The sequence below is a fragment of the Zingiber officinale genome, chromosome 10A (genome assembly GCF_018446385.1).
Source record: "Zingiber officinale cultivar Zhangliang chromosome 10A, Zo_v1.1, whole genome shotgun sequence".
Lineage (NCBI taxonomy): Eukaryota > Viridiplantae > Streptophyta > Magnoliopsida > Zingiberales > Zingiberaceae > Zingiber > Zingiber officinale.
The window spans coordinates 81,069,789-81,081,488 of NC_056004.1; the positions used below are offsets into that span (position 1 = coordinate 81,069,789).

Sequence of the window (11,700 nt, forward strand, 5' to 3'; positions counted from 1 at the left end):
TTCCCGAGCCCTCACGCGGCCGACCCCCTTTTCCCTCTTCATTGCACCGCCGCCGACGCCCTTACTATCGTCTCCTAACCTCATCTCCACCGGCACCGACGGACGAAAAACTACCCGAGCCCTAATCTCCAACGCCGCCTTCCTTTTTCCTCTTTACTGCCCGACGTCGCCGAGTGTTCCCCCTGATCCACTGCCGTCGGTCGACCATTGGACCTACCGTCTCCTCCTTGCAGAGATGTAGTTTCACCGACTCCTCTGCTCAATCCGGCCACATTGGGTTGTCCTCGGTCAAGATCAGGGAAGCACGCCGTGCCCTAGCCGAAGCCCACCGCCACGACCCGATCAACGACTGGCAACATCTCTGATGCTTGCTCGCAGCCTTCTGTGCACTATCACTAGACCCGATTTCCCCTCCTCATCACCAGATTTGGAACAAGGAGGTCCAACGACGCTTTCTCATCGGATCTAGGAGTATTCAAGATCATCCTTCGGCAGAGATGGAAAAGAAGCAGTGCCTTCGACAGTAACCAACCGAAGGTAATCTAATAGATGAATATGGATCGGGATATCTGGATCACGGGTCAAGCAAAGGTAAGACTCCTTTTAGTAAGGAGGTTGTTGTGCCATAATTGGGACGATTTCAGATATTGGGATTTATGGTGGAATTATATCTAATGTTAAGATGTTACTGTGATGATTGTAATGTAGGATACTTGGTTTGGACATTCACAACAACAACTTTCTCCGGCTATGAGATAGCAATGGAATGCATTGATTTGGGTAAGTTGTTGTTGATTTATACATGAATGTAGATTCAAATTGGAAAGGTGTAGTTGTTAACTAGATGCTGTGGAATAGTTAAATTTAATTGAGCTACACATTGGGTTGTGGAATGATAAGAGGTTATGGATTAAGTTAAACCTAACAGGATTAATGAGATTGGTTAACTACCAGATTGGGGTTGATAATTGAAATAGAATTAATATATAGATTTTGATTCAGATTGGGATAAGTTAGCTATTTGGTTTATGATGAATTTAGCTAACTAGTTCTTACTTGACTAGTGATATCATACCATATGTGATCGCAGGATTTTGTTTTGGAACGAGCATCTCAACGTAGGATTTCTGGGCATGATCTACAGTTAACGGCGGGTACCTCTTGACTTATCTTTTATGATATTGTCACTTGGATATGCATAGCATTTTATAGCTACAAGCAATTATCATGATTGCCTTTGGTATGTCACGGTTTGATACCCATAGCATGTTCTGTTTTGTCACTTGTTAGGTATCCATGTTTATACCACGTGATTATTACCATGAGTACCTTAGTTCCTAGAGTAAGTGACATACCATGCTTATTGAGTTTTAGGACTAGATTCTGGATTTTTATTTCTGGCATGTGTATCTAGATTATATACCATACCTGGCTTGTGTACCTAGAACCTTTTTCTTTGATCTGTACATATTGTTGGTACATATGTTATGGAGGGGGATATGTATAGGATCTAGGTTGTTATACCATAGAGGACCAGTATACCCTAGATCCGTGGATTTGACTTACTGATACTATGGTATCCATATTATATATATATATGGATTTTTCTATGCTGATCAGGATATTGCCATGCTTAGTGTCATGCATCATGATTGCATGCTGTGCGATAGTCGAATCCATTATTGTTGAGCACATCGCAGTTACATGGATCTACGCACACCACCACTCATGGGTTAGTGGTCGATTCAGGCAGTGTGTGTTGCAGCAGGGACTTTGTTTGTTTACGTTGGTCCGATCATGGGTAGTGTGACACAACGTGTTAGCCGGCAGGGATTCCTCCCCGTCATCGTGTACCGGGAGTTGAGAGCATTGCGCTCCCCCATTTATGATTTGGGGTAGGAGGATAGGTGTACTCCGACAGCATCCCGTCCACTCGATCACTCATCAGGAGCAGTGACGACAGAGTGCACGGTTGTCACAGCCCTACCAACTCGGTCTCACCATTTATATGTGAGATGACTGACTGGAGTCAAGGGTGACCAGGACGCATCATTGGCATCTACGCATTGATGCATTTATTTCTTGTGATTGTGTTTGCTGCATTTGTTTGCTACGTTTTGGTTGGATGCATATGTTTGACATGCATACAGGATTTAGGACACCTTCGGTTTGATGACCCTTTTGTTCTGGATAGGAGTTCCTGGTGAGTACAGCTTTTTCAGTTACCTTTCAGTTTTGTATCTTTCCTATATATATGATTAGGAAGCTGTATTCCATGTTTATTGCTGTTAGATATATCTTACTAGGCATGTCTATTGGTATTCGCTGAGTTGTTGAACTCACCCCCGTGGACTCTATATTTTTCACGTACCAGATTATTTATGGAGTCGCTTGGAGTATCCTGCCTGCTAGTCCCCACGCCACATCAGAAGACATTTCTCCACCTTCTTGTTTATTTTATCTTGGTATATGATATGTGTGTTTTTGGCTTGATGTGTTCCGATTTTATTTTCAGAGTATTGTGTTGTTATGTGGTGTAAGCCTAGCCGGCTAGCAGTTTGTTGTTTTGTTTTGTATGAGCTTGTTTTTATGTATTTCTGCTGTGTTGGTTTTGGTTTCAGCCGAGTGGGCTGATAAAATATATATATAACTTCGTGGTTGTGTATATATTCCAGCCGCATGTGGCTGATGTATATTGTGTCTGTAGAAATGCTTCAGATTGTCACCCGTACAGGGGAGGTGCTGTCGAAATTTCTTCGGACAGGGACACCCCCGGGGCGTGACAATTTAGTGGTATCAGAGCAGGTATATGATACTTGCTATATGTTTTGGATTTTCGAGATTTATCTGATACCAATTTATTTGGTATCAGAGCACAGTTTACAGGTCATATTTCCTGTGTTTTTTGGATTTTGTGTTTTAGTTTTCTTGATGTGACTTTTCAGGTTTTGGGACCTTGTAGCGGCAGGACATCTCCAAGCTATAAGAGGTATGTTGGTATACTGTTATGATATACTTCTGTTAGTGTATGCAAAATTGACCATGATAGTTATGACATGTATTAGCATTTTTTTATTTAGTACCTGTCTGGTTGTTGTAGCACATATTATATGTGATGGGTTAGCCACTGATCTTGATCAACCTTAATAGAGTTTAAGGAATATAGTCTCTGTTGATTTTTCATATCATACCATTAGTAGTATTAGCTTCTATTACTGCTAGTTGATTAGCATATTGAGGCATATACCAACCTCTGCTAGTATTAGCTGGGTAGTGGATAGTATCTATATCTTCATGTTGACCTAGCCAGTAGTATACCATTTTATCTTAATTAATTACATCAGTAGATAACTGATTTAATCTTGTTAGATTGGTCAGTGGAAGACTGACTTACGCTTGTCGACTTGGGTAGTCGTAGATTGATATACCTTAGTAGCTTATGGAGGATTAAGGTATTCTTGATTAGTTAATAGATGACCGATTTAGCTTTATTGGTCCGATCTGAATCTTTGGGTTGTTTGTGCTTAGTTTGGTATCTAGAGCACATTTGAATATATATTTTGTACTGACGTGGAAAAGATTGAGTTGATCGTATATCATTGTCGATTTTGGTCAGTCTATAGAGGATCGATGTATCATATTCTATGGATACTTTAATTTTAGACGGTATGTATCTAGTTGGATAACTTATAAGGTGACCCTGCCGTTTCGGAATGTCAGGTTGATTGGGTCAAATATGTTGACTATTCCTATCTTTGTTTGGTGTACATATGATTGTTATGAGTTGAAGGAGTTCTATGATGGATAGTTCATTTGTAGATAGTGTGGGTATACATTTCCAGTTATGATGGTTGTGGGTTTCTAGTAGATTATAACCAAGTGGTTAGACGTATGTGTCTGATTGGTTTATTGGAGGTATTTTGTCGATTTAATCTGAGTTGTGATATGTGCAGATGTGTTCGATGTAAGATTCGAGGTATCTTGAGGAATATATATTATTTATGAGTACACTTGTGTCTATTAGGCTTTATTGGAAGTATTTAGTGATTATACTCATTTGGTATATGTTGTGAGTATGTTTGTTGTGTACTAGTTGGAGGATTATGTCGATTATACATATATTTTGGGTTGTTTGTGGTGGAGCGTAGCTCGCACATATTGTGGATTGCTTGTAGCGGAGCATTGCTCCCATATTTATTGCAGATACATATTTCGGATTACTTGTGGTGGAGCGTTGCTCCTACATATTGAGGATTTCTTGTGGTAGAGCGTTGCTCCCACATATGTGGTATTTCGTGTGATGGAGCGTCGCTCTCACACTAGAGGATCTATTCCTTGGTGATTTAGGTTGTTGGTGATTAGATTTCTGACTTATTATCAGAGATCTTATGGTTAGGAATGTCTGTGATACGGACATTTTGTGTCTTGATTTTTACCATTAGGGCTTGGGAAGCCTTAGATGTTTTCAGGGGCTCGATGATTTTGGTATGTCTATGATGTTTGGATCGGTTTCCATTGTCTTTGTTGACGATGTTGTGATCTATTTCGGATCCGCGATGAGTCACGTACACCACCTTTGCATAGTTCTAGAGAGGTTTCGATGGGAAAATCTATATGCGAAGTTCAGTAGTGCGTATTTTGATTGTCTTCTGTGAGATATTTGAGACATACGGTCACCAGTAGGAGTATACCGTGGTTCCACAGGAGATAGAGGTTGTTACCGTTGGGAGTAGACAGAGTCTATACAGGAAGTTTGCAACTTCCTCTGTTAGGCTCGATATTTCCGGAGATACGTTGAGGGTTTCCCTCGGATAGCTATGCCACTTACACGCCTGACCGGGAAAGGCGTGAAGTTCACTTGGATTGAGGATTACGAGACCAGCTTCCAGGAGCTGAAGCGGAGATTAGTGTCGGCTACGATTTTTGGTTTTACCTTCTGGAGAGGACGGATTTGTGCTCTGTACCGACGCATCTCTACAGGGTTTGAGTGCTGTTTTGCTGCAGCACGACAGGGTAGTCTCTTACTTCTCGGCAGTTGAAGGAACATAAGGAGAACTACCCAGTACATGACTTGTCGTTGATCGCCATTATTTTTGCCTTGAAGATTTGGCGGCATTTTTCTGTACGACATTACATTTGAGATTCTCACAGACCATAAGAGTCTCAAATATCTGTTCACTTAGAAAGAAACTTAATCTCCGACTGAGGAGAAGAATGAAATTTCTGAAAGATTACGATTTGTACCATTAGCTATTACTCGGGGAAAGCTAATGTGGTTGCCGATGCATTCAGCAGGAAGTCCAGAGGGACTTTGGCTTGCCACCGAGTTTCAGTTACAGACTTGGTTCAGGGTTGCTTTGAGTTAGACCTTGAGGAGCAGGGACGGACAGAGCAGGGTATTCTTGTTACCATGGTTGCTCAGTCGTCGATCAGGACGAGGATCCGATAGGCCAGACTGGTGATCAACATTTGCAATTTATAGGCAGCCAGATAGCTTCCGGGCAGCAGACCAAGTTCACATGAGATGAGGAGGGTATTATATACTTCCGAGACAGATTATGCATACCTTAGTCTCACCCGATTTTGTAGGAGCTACTTCAGAAGGCTCATCGCTTTTGATTTGCGATCCACTCCGGCGGTACCCGTATGTATCGAGGTTTGAGGCGTTCCTATTGGTGGAACGGAACGAAGAAAGACATTACGGATTTTGTAGCTAGATATCTGTATTGTTTGTGAGCAGGCGAAGGCTGTACACCAGAGACCTGTCGGATACTTCAGGTCATTCCTATTTCTGAGTGGAAATGGGAACACATTACCATGAACTTTGTGGTGGGTTTGCCGAGGACACGACGAGGCCATGACGCGATTTGGGTAATCGTTGATCGATTAACCAAATCCACGCACTCGTTAGCGATTCGGAAGACTGATTTTCTGGATCGATTGGTAGATCTGTTTTGCCGGGAGATCATCAGATCACGTGGTGTCCTGTTGACTATTATTTCGGATAGAGACCCCCGGTTCACGTCTCGTTTTTGACAGAGTCTGCAGTAGGCCTTGGGCACGCAGCTCTGTTTCAGTACAGCTTTCCATCCTCAGACAGATGGATAGTCAAAGCGGGCCATTCAAACCCTAGAGGACTTGTTGAGATCGTGTGTATTGGATTTTGGAGGCAGTTGGAAGGACCATTTTCCATTGGTAGAGAGTTCGCCAACAACAACGGTTTGTATTTGGCTATCCAGATGGCACCGTTTGAAGCGTTGTATGGTAGGCCTTGTCAGACACCCCCCCTCTGGGATGAAGTTGGGGAGGTCCAGTTATTGGGACTTCATAGAGCTCATCTTGAGACAAAGTTGGTACGTACTATCAGACGGAGGATGTCAGAGGCGCAGGACCGCCAGAAGAGTTATGCAGACCGGAGTCGGAGACTCTTAGAGTTCTCTGCAGGCGACCATAATTTCTATGAATTTCACCCACGAAAGGAGTGAAGAGATTTGACTTCAGAGGTAAGCTAGCTCCGCGATACATTGGACCTTTCCAGATTTTGGAAAGGATTGGAGAGGTAGCTTACCGGTTGACCCCACCACCGTTCCTAGCAGGAGTTCATGACGTATTCCATGTATCTATGCTGAGGGGATACATACCCGACCCGACACATGTGCTGACAGATGTTTCAGTCCCTATTCAGCCTGACGTCACTTATGAGTAGATTCCGGTACGGATTCTAGACCGGAAAGAGCGTCAGTTGTGGAATAAGACTATTCGGCTGGTAAACATCGGATGACAGCATCATTCGGATGAGGAGGCTATTTGGGAGCTCGAGGGTACGATCCGAGCTCGATACCCCTATCTTTTCACTTGAGATATGTGATTTAATTTACCGTTCAGCATTTTATACTATCTATTTGTTATTAGTACTTGCTGATGGTAGATGATAAAATTTGGGGACCAAATTTTTATTAGTGGGAGAGAATGTAAAATACCGAAAAAATGGTGAATAATGATAAGGGAATTTTTCGGAATTTTTAGAAATTTTCTGGGAATTTTTCGGAGCTCATATGGACGAGTTTATGGGGATAAAAATGGGGCCCAGGAAAGCCTATTTAGGCTACCCATTTAAGTGAGGAAAAGTTGATTTTTTTTATTTATTTACTTTTCCTTTCTTATTTCTTTTCTTCCTCATTTTTATTATTTTCCTGCGTGCCATTCTTCTTCTCCTCCGCCGAATTCACCGTGCCCTAACCTCCTAGCGCCGGCGGTTACCTCTTCCTCTCCAATCGAGCGCCGGCCAAGCTCCTTCTTCCCGAGCCCTCACGCGGCCGACCCCCTTTTCCCTCTTCATTGCGCCGCCGCCGACGCCCTTACTATCGTCTCCTAACCTCATCTCCACCGGCACCGACGGACGAAAAACTACCCGAGCCCTAATCTCCGACGTCGCCTTCCTTTTTCCTCTTTACTGCCCGACGTCGCCGAGTGTTCCCCCTGATCCACTGCCGCCGGTCGACCATTGGACCTACCGTCTCCTCGTCGCAGAGATGCAGTTTCACCGACTCCTCTGCTCAAGCCGGCCACATTGGGTTGTCCTCGGTCAAGATCAGGGAAGCACGCCGTGCCCTAGCCGAAGCCCACCGCCACGACCCGATCAACGATGGCCAACATCTCTGATGCTTGCTCGCAGCCTTCTGTGCCCTATCACTAGACCTGATTTCCCCTCCTCATCACCAGATTTGGAACAAGGAGATCCAACAACGCTTTCTCACCGGATCTAGGAGTATTCAAGATCATCCTCCGGCAGAGATGGAAAAGAAGCAGTGCCTTCGACAGTAACCAACCGTAAGGTAATCAAATAGATGAATATGGATCGGGATATCTAGATCACGGGTCAAGAAAAGGTAAGACTCCTTTTAGTAAGGAGGTTGTTGTGCCATAATTTGGACATTCACAACAACAACTTTCTCCGGCTATGAGATAGCAATGGAATGCATTGATATGGGTAAGTTGTTGTTGATTTATACATGAATGTAGATTCAAATTGGAAAGGTGTAGTTGTTAACTAGATGCTGTGGAATAGTTAAATTTAATTGAGCTACACATTGGGTTGTGGAATGATAAGAGGTTATGGATTAAGTTAAACCTAATAGGATTAATGAGATTGGTTAACTACCATATTTTGGGTTGATAATTGAAATTGAATTAATATATAGATTTTGATTCAGATTGGGTTAGGTTAGCTATTTGGTTTATGATGAATTTAGCTAACTAGTTCTTACTTGACTAGTGATATCATACCATATGTGATCGCAGGATTTTGTTTTGGAACGAGCGTCTCAACGTAGGATTTCTGGGCATGATCTACAGTTAAAGGCGGGTACCTCTTGACTTATCTTTTATGATATTGTCACTTGGATATGCATAGTACTTTATAGCTACAAGCAATAATCATGATTGCCTTTGGTATGTCACGGTTTGATACCCATAGCATGTTCTGTTTTGTCACTTGTTAAGTATCCATGTTTATACCACGTAATTATTACCATGAGTACCTTAGATCCTAGAGTAAGTGACATACCATGCTTATTGAGTTTTAGGACTAGATTCTGGATTTTTATTTCTGGCATGTGTATCTAGATTATCTGATACCTAGGTTTTTATACCATACCTGGCTTGTGTACCTCTATTTGTATATTATATCTGATTTGTGTACCTAGAACCTTTTTCTTTGATCTGTGCATATTGTTGGTACATATGTTATGGAGGGGGATATGTATAGGATCTAGGTTGTTATACCATAGAGGACCAGTATACCCTAGATCCATGAATTTGACGTACTGATACTATGGTATCCATATTATATATATATATGGATTTTTCTATGTTGATCAAGATATTGCCATGCTTAGTGTCATGCATCATGATTGCATGCTGTGTGATAGTTGACTCCACTATTGTTGAGCACATCGCCAGTTACATGGATCTGCGCACACCACCACTCATGGGTTAGTGGTCGATTCAGGCAGTGTGTGTTGCAGCAGGGACTTTGTTTGGCTACGTTGGTCCGCTCATGGGTAGTGTGACACAACGTGTTAGCCGGCAGGGATTCCTCCCCGTCATCGTGTACCGGGAGTTGAGAGCATTGCGCTCCCCCATTTATGATTTGGGGTAGGAGGATAGGTGTACTCCGACAGCATCCCGTCCACTCGGTCACTCATCAGGAGCAGTGACGACAGAGTGCACGGTTGTCACAGCCCTACCAACTCGGTCTCACCATTTATATGTGAGATGACTGACTGGAGTCAAGGGTGACCAGGACGCATCATTGGCATCTACGCATTGATGCATTTATTTCTTGTGATTGTGTTTGCTACATTTGTTTGTTGCATTTTGGTTGTGTAACGACCCGCCTTCTACTGACTAGGCTGTGAGGCCGGACCGTCACATTATGCTGTGCTAACTATTCCATGACCATCATTAAATCTAAGTGCGGTAGTTGTACTAATTAAAATTTTGCTAAACTATTATCATTTCTTGGTTCTACATGTGCTAAGGGGTGTAATCTAAACTATTCATGACATATATTACATCCCCCAATGGTCAAGGAACTTAACTAAGAGTTTCTTGCTGATATCAGGCCTCCCAATCGATCCATGGATCGATTGGAATGTCCGGATCGATCCATTGATCGATCTAGGTGGCTACTGTATACGGAACTTAGGTTGGATCGATCCAGTGATCGATTCAGCATGCTACTGTGCTCCGGGCAATATTCTGGATCGATCGGCTGATCGATCCAGACTGGCTAATCTATCCAGTGATCGATCCCAGGGCTTTCTGTTCGCGATAGAAGGCATCTGGATCGATCGGCTGATCGATCCAGGAGCTTACTGTTCGCGGTGCGAACTTCTCGATCGATCGGGTGATCGATTGAGAAGCCCCAATCGATCGGCCGATCGATTGGGGTTTCTGATTTCACACCAGAAGCCTGATTTCAGCACTGTTTCATGCCAGAATCACTCATATCAATTCCAAACTAAATGAAATGCTTCCTAACATCAATTATCTAGCATTCTACACATGTCATGGTGTATAATCCACTAATTCATAATATTTAAGCAAACTGAACGACAAAAACTAAAATAACAAAGTTCTAATAGTTAAACTTGCTAAAATCCCTAAGATCTTTGTTCCACGTTCCATCCACATACATCTTCATCACTGCATTGACCTCCAGCCTCCACTAGTCCATCTTCCCTTTACCTTTATCTGCAGTATAAGGAAAATAGTATCTGTAAGCTTGAGAGCTTAGTAAGAAACCATCTACCTCACAAAAACATGCATACGATGCTATTTATGCTTTGAAAACATGCTATTTGAAAAGAACATACTGAATATGCTAAACATGGCATGGCATACAACACATGGAAATCGAAACTGATCATGGCAATAAATGCTAATCATAATCTATCATGTTGTATCAATTGAAACTAAACTGATACAAAAGCTGAGCTAAGCTAATACTAAACTGATACTAAAGCTGTATTGATTCACATAACTCTTTTGTGATGTTTGAAAACTATATTCATAAGTAGATTAAAATAATAATCAAGCTGCTGTTTGGGCCCGGCAACTGTACTTGCTGTGTGCGCATCCCTAACTAAACCTGGGGTTACAAATTCCGAATCTAGTAGGGTTACTAGGTTAGCTGAACCTAGGGACGACTATGGGAGCCCAACCCAATAGATATCTAATCTAGTACAGTGCCTCTGAGAAAATAAAATACTGAACATAGCTAATTATTACTTGTCTTGCTCTTTCTAGGTTATCTGAACCTAAAGCTAGGTTGCCTGAACCTAGAGGCGACTGTGGGAGCCCACCCATTGGACATCTAGTCCTATAAGAGCTATAGCAAGACTAAATAAGTTGTGAAAATTCTTCTATTGCATTTATCTAAGCTAATAAAATGCCTAAGTTGCATTTTAACTGTGCTAACAATTTATTCGAACACCTGGTATGCACTAGTTCGCATCCTTTGTGCCGAAAGTCTACATATTACTAAACTGAAGCTTACAATTCATACGAAAGCTACTTATACTACAGGTGAGGGGTTTCTTACCTCTTGCGCTAGTTTTCTTACGAATCTAGTCGCTAGTTTTCCGGTGGAGACAATCTTCTCGACGATTCTCTTGCGTCCACGCGTTCCTCTCGCGGAGAGAAGCGTCCTCGTGTCGGAGTCGTCGACGGAAGGTGCTCCTAGAGCCTTTAGGGCTTGGTGCGCCGAGAGAGGAAGAGGAGGGGGAAAGGGTTCGGCGGAAACTAGGGTGAGGAGAGGAAGTTCTCGGTGGAAAGAAAAAATTACCCTCAGTTATTTATTTTCCCATATTTATATTAAGTGGGTAATTCGGCCCAACTCAAATATAAATTTAATTGTTCCCCTTTCCTTTCAGCACGGCCCTGCTGGGTTCGATTGGTTACTAAAGCTATCTATAAGTCGTAGGACTCAATAGGTCTCGGGTTCAATTCCCGCGTAGGCTATTTTCGTTTTCTATTTATTTTTGCTACTTCCGTTACTCTAAAAATTCTGTAAAAAATATCCTAAAATTCCAGAAAAATACTAGGATATTTCTAATAATTATTTTGAAAATTTTTGGGCGTTAATATCCCCCATACCTTATAAAAAGTTCGTCCTCGAACTTAGAATAACTCTGG

General features: G+C 42.3%; 1 long non-coding RNA gene across 1 annotated transcript; it reads left to right on the forward strand.

The window, feature by feature from the left end:
• Positions 1 to 533: 533 nt before the first annotated feature.
• LOC122026394 lies at positions 534 to 1,108 on the forward strand. The gene is made up of 3 exons (XR_006124139.1): positions 534 to 591; positions 709 to 780; positions 1,091 to 1,108. It is a non-coding gene; the product is annotated as an uncharacterized LOC122026394 (long non-coding RNA).
• Positions 1,109 to 11,700: the final 10,592 nt, after the last annotated feature.